Genomic DNA, 5882 nt, shown 5'->3' with positions numbered 1-5882 from the left:
GGAAAGTCATTGATATATTTTCATGACAGAGCTGTGGATAAATTTTTCCTCCTTTTATTATCAATATGCATCTTTATAATACTGTTGAATAAATGTTACTCCTTAAAACTTTTTTGATTCATTTAAAAATCAATTTGACCTGACATATAGTTTTAAAATGAATAGAAAGTAAAATGTACACCTTTCTCCATGGAATTGGTCCCTATCACCCTCCCCTACACAGTAGTTATTAAGAATGGAACATGATTTTCTGGGTTCTGAGAATTAAGAGAAAAGTATTAAAAAATGGATTTCAGGAGAGGGCAGATAAGCATTCCTATTCTCATTAATGATGCATCCCTTTATTTTTTTTGTTAAGTAAAATAAATTGGCTGCCTATATTGGCATTGCTGAGAGTGACCCCTTTTCTGAGATGTAATAGGGACTTTCTAAAGAGTTAAAAATAAAAATGGAGACTTTGAAAAAAATAAAAGGAACATACTCTGCAGAAGTTGCAGTTTAAATGACAATTAAAAAGAGGCTGAGGGAAGCAGATGTGGCTCAAGTGATAAGGCCTCACGCTACCATATGGGAGGACCCAGGTCTGATCTCTGGGACCTCTTGGTGAAAAAGAAGAGAAATCCTGCCTGCGCAGCAAGCCAGTGCCCTCATGGCGAGCCGAGTGCCTGTGTGGTGAGCTGAGTGCCCATGTGGCGAGCTGAGTGCCCATGCAGCAAGCTGAATGCCCATGTGGTGAGCCAGTGCCCACACAAGTGAGTCACGCAGCAAGATGATGATGCAACAAAAGAGAGACAAAGGGGAGAGTCAAGGTGAAGCACAGCAGAGACCAGGAACTGAGGTGGCACAATTGATAGGTTTATTAGTCAGTCAAAGGGGTGCTGATGCAAAATACCAGAAATCTGCTGGTCTTTATATAAAGGGCATTTATTTGGGGTAGAAGCTTATGGATACCAGGCCATAAAGCAAAGTTACTTCCCTCACCAAAGTCTGCTTGGAGCAAGATGGCTGCCGATGTCTGCGAGGGTTCAGGCGTTCTGGGTTCCTAAGTTCCTGGGGCTTGCTTTTCTCTGGGTTCAAGGTTCCTTCCTTCCTGGGGCTGGCTTCTCTTTCCTCTGTGAGCTTACTTCCTGGAGCACCAGTTTAAGTCTTCAGCATCAAACTCCAACATCAAAACTTCAACATCAGAAACCTGCAACTCTGTTCTTAGCCATGCCTTTTATCTGTGAGTCCCCGCCCCACCAAGGGGTGGGGACACAACACCCTAATCATAACTCAATCATGCCCAGGTACAGATCAGATTACAAGTATAATACAATATTTCTTCTTGGAATTCATCAATTATATCAATCTGCTACAACAGGGAAACTCCCTCCACATCAGAGGTCCCCAGGATCAAATCCCAGTGAATTCTAGAGGAGAAAGATGAGAAAAAAACAAAAGAAGAGAAATAGATACAAAAGATCACACAGCAAATGGACACAGACAGCAAAAACAGCAGGGTGAGGGTGGGGGAGGGGAAAGAAAAAAAACAATCTGATCTCAGTCCAGGAGAAAAGCTATCAGAAATAGACAATTATGCTATAATAATCAATCCCCAATCAATTCCCACTTTGTAAGACCCTCCTTTGTAATAATAATGTAATGTCAACCAATTATTGTAATCTCCTCTTTGGAAATCTCCTAATTACCTTTATTTTTTTTCACTGTGTGATCTTCTGTGTCTGTTTCTTTTTGTCTTCTCTTCTTGTTGTCTCCTGTAGGCTTCATGGGGATTTGATCCTGAATACCTCTGATGTGTGAGACAGGTTCCTTGTCACTTGGGCCACCTCAGTTTCTGGTTTCTGTTGTGTCTGGCCTTGACTCTCCCCTGTATTTCTTTTGTGTTGTATCATCATCTTGCTGCCTGGCTCCCCGTGTGAGCACATCTTTACCATGAGGGGCCAGGGATCAAACCTGGGTCTGCCCAGATAGTAGATGGAAGCCCAACTGCTTGAGCCACATCGCTTCCCCTAATTACCTTTACAAACCAATGTTACTAACCATTTGAGACTCTTACTTCCATTTGAGATTTTTCTGCTTAACAGTTTCCCTTTCAATAGACCCATTATATTAATTATTATTGGTAACTCTGTTTCTTTTTATAGTTTCTGGTGTCAGAGGTGGGATATGGAGAAGACCCTTGACTGTCCCCATGACTGATGAGCAACCAGGTATTGGTATCCTATGAGACCATTCGTGTCCACTCTTGCTGCCTGCAAAGTATGAGGGATAAGTTTCTCCTAGATCTGTCGGGCTGGCAATCCTTGAGGTTCCTTGACTTTCCCATCACAAGGCAATGTCCTCTCCTTTCTCTTTCAGCTCCCAGCGTCTCCCTGTGATTTTCTCTTTATAAGGCATCCAGTAATAGAATGATTAAGAGCCATCCTTGTCCATTTGGCCACCCATTAACTAAAATTAACATCTACAAAAGGTCCTATTTACAATGGGTACACATCCTTAGGTTTAGGATTAAGAACATGTTGTTGTTTTTGTTTTCTAGAGTGCATAACTCAATCACAGAATACTTTTTAGTTAGCCAGATCTGTTTTTTGTCCCCACTTTTTTTTCGCCTGCTATTTTTTTAAAATATAGAAGATTTGTGATATCAATAAACAGCATATTTTTAAAGTGTAAAATTAGATAAATCTTACATATGTATACAACCATGACACAACCACCACAATCAAGAAAAGAAACATTAAGAAATTGCCGCCTTTTTAAGTGATTGTACCATTGTACATTTCCAGCAGCAGTGTTTCACCTCATATCTCCACCACTGAGTATGGTCTTTTCATTTTAGACATTCTAGTAGGCATGTAGTGGTATCTAATTGTGGTTTTAATTTTGACTTTCCTACTAACTAAAGATCTTGGCATCTTTCTTGTTCGCTTATAGATACCTGAATATATTCTCAGGTGCAGCCATTTTTAAATTTGGCTATTTATTTTCTAACAAAACTTTTTTCAGACTCAAGGTATTTATAATTATAGGGTTTTTCACTTACATGAGTTCCCTAGTGTACCATAAGAGCTGATCATTGACAGATGCTTTACTCCTTCAGATACAAGACTTTCCTCAGATGTTTTTTTTTTTCTGTGTGCCCGTGTAAACCCAAGTAGGCTCTCCATCTGATACTCTTATGTTTTTGCCACACTCAAGACAAATATAGAATTTTCACAAGTATATTCATTTAATGAGTTTTGAAAGTTCCTTATATATTCTGGGTACAAGACCTTCATTTTATATATGGTTTGCCAATATTTTCTCTCAGTCTATGGCCTGTCTTTTCATTCTAATAGTGTCTTTCAAAGAGCAGTTCTTAATTTTGATGAAGTCTAATTCATCAATTTTTTTCTTTCATGGCTCATGCTTACAGTGATGGAAATAAAAAACCTTTCTCTCACCCAAGGTCACAAAAAGTTTCTTCTAACAGTTCTTCCGGAAGTTTTTACATTTAGGTCTGTGATAGAACCCTGACTAATACAAGGTCTAAGATTCATCTAAGTTAATATTTTTCTACATGGTACAAGAAATGGATTCCTTTCACTTCTCTTGCTTATAGATATCTAATCGATCCTGTACTATTTGTTGAAAAGACTAAATTGCCTTTGTATATTGGTCAAAAATCATTTGACCTGGTGTGTGAATAAAACTGCTTTTAAAAAACAAAACTATCAACTGACCATATGTGTATAAGTCTATTTCTGGGTTCTCTATTCTGTTCCTTTGATCTATTTGCCTATCTTGATTCCAATATCACACTGTGTTGATTACCATTACCACTTTGCATTCCTGCCAGCAATTTATTAACATTCTAGTTGCTCTACATCCTTGTTAGTACTTGGTGTTGTCAGTATTTTTAAAAATATTTTAGCTATAATAAGTTAGTGGTAATTCATGATTTTTAACAAATCAATTTTATTGATACATATTAATAAAGCATAAATCCATCCAAAGTGTACAATCGATGGTATTCAGTGTAATCACATATTTCATTACTTCTATCATTCTTAGAGCACTTTCATTATTTCAATAATAAACATAAAAACTCAGTATCTCTCAATCTCTCTATGCTTCCCCTGCTGTACATAGCTACTATTCTTTTTCCTTCTTTCTTGTATATTTGTATTTATATTTTGTAAAAACAGTCTTATATATGCAATATCACCCATATTTGACTCATCATGGTTTTAACTTATATTAAAAACATGTTGAGCATATTGTATGTACTTATTTGCCATTCATATATTTCGCAAAGCATTGAAACTTTTTTGCTCATTTTCTAAAATTGGGTAGTTTGTTTTCTTACTGTTGAATTTCCTTTTTTTAAAACTTAATTTTACCTATTTCCTAAATAAAAAAAATAACCATGCCTGGTATGTAGCAAGGCCTCCTTACTTACGAACCGCTCTTCCTTACATTTTAAAATAAGAGACAAGCTTGCAATTACTTCAAGTAGACAGTCTGCCCCAGAATACTGGAAGGCATCAATTTGAATTCAGACCAAAATGTTTGGAGTCCTTGACTTCTCTATTTTTTCTCACACCCTATTCCTGATATTTCAAAAATTGTTTATCAGTTCTAGCCTTAAAACATTCAGAATTCAATCAATATCTCACCACCACTCCACCATACTCTCTTTCCTGGCTGTATGTAAAACAGCTTCCTAACTGATCTTCTTACTTTGGACCTTGCACAAGTTAGGTCAATTTGCAATACACCTACCAGAGAGATCCTTAAAAAAATATTAAGTTTGATTTTGTCACTTTTATGCTCACAATTTGTCAGAGGCTTCCCACTTCCTTACTAGTCAAAGCCAAAATCCTTATCCATGACCCAACACGACCTGGGGCTGGCTATCTCCTCTGCTTTTGCTCTTTGCCTGTCTTACTCAAAATCAGGCCACAGGCTTCCTTGCTGTTGTTGAATACCTCAAGTCTGTGCTTACCTCAAGTCTTTTTCCTTAACGTTCCTGTGCATGAAAAGCCTTCCTGCGGATTTTTTCATTGGCCCCTCCCTCATTTTCTTCAGGTCTCAGTATCACTTGAGTAATTTTCTTTAATCATTCTAAGATAACATACACACACACTCATCCATAGATCATCATCTTTTTCTGCTTTTGTCGTCTTAGTGCTACTTAACATGTTACACACCGTAACTAATAGTAATTAACAAATACAACGCCCCCTTGTTCTAAGTGCTCAGTGTATTACCTTGATCCTCACAACAAAACTGGAAACTAAGACTCTGTGGTTAAGCAATTGTCTCAGATCATACACCCACCAAACGGCGCAGTTGCGATTTCATCCCAAGGAATCTGATTTGAGTCCAGGCTGTAAAGCAAGAAACCATCCAGGAGTACCTTTCTAATCACTTTGTGTTTTTTTTTCCTAATTACTTTTTAATGTGTTCATTTTAATGTATGTCCCCACTGGAATATAAGGGGCGTGGGGGAGCTTCTTTTGAAAACTACCGTTATCTCTAGCACCGGGAATACTGCTTGCCATCTGGTCCCTTAATAAAGGCTGAAAAGTGGGTTAACTTATAGCTGGGGGAAGAAAAAAAAAGTCTGGCTCAGCAACAAAGGCACACCTCGAACGCTTTCAGGACAGCCAAAAACAAGTTAGACCCGGTGGCGTGTAAAGGGAGGTAGGGCCCCGTAGCTGGTTGGAAAAATACCTGAGGCGCTTTGAAATCCCTTCTGGGGTGGGCAGGCAGAAGGGACAAGGCTAGACGGGGACAACTGCTCTGAACCCAAGTAATTTTCGTTCACCAAGCAGTCCGAAAGTTTCAGAGGAAAGGCGGGATAGATAAGGAGCGACCCGAGAGGTAATACGCAGAAC

The sequence above is a fragment of the Dasypus novemcinctus genome, chromosome 10, assembly GCF_030445035.2.
Source record: "Dasypus novemcinctus isolate mDasNov1 chromosome 10, mDasNov1.1.hap2, whole genome shotgun sequence".
NCBI lineage: Eukaryota > Metazoa > Chordata > Mammalia > Cingulata > Dasypodidae > Dasypus > Dasypus novemcinctus.
This window is presented reverse-complemented; position numbering follows the sequence as displayed.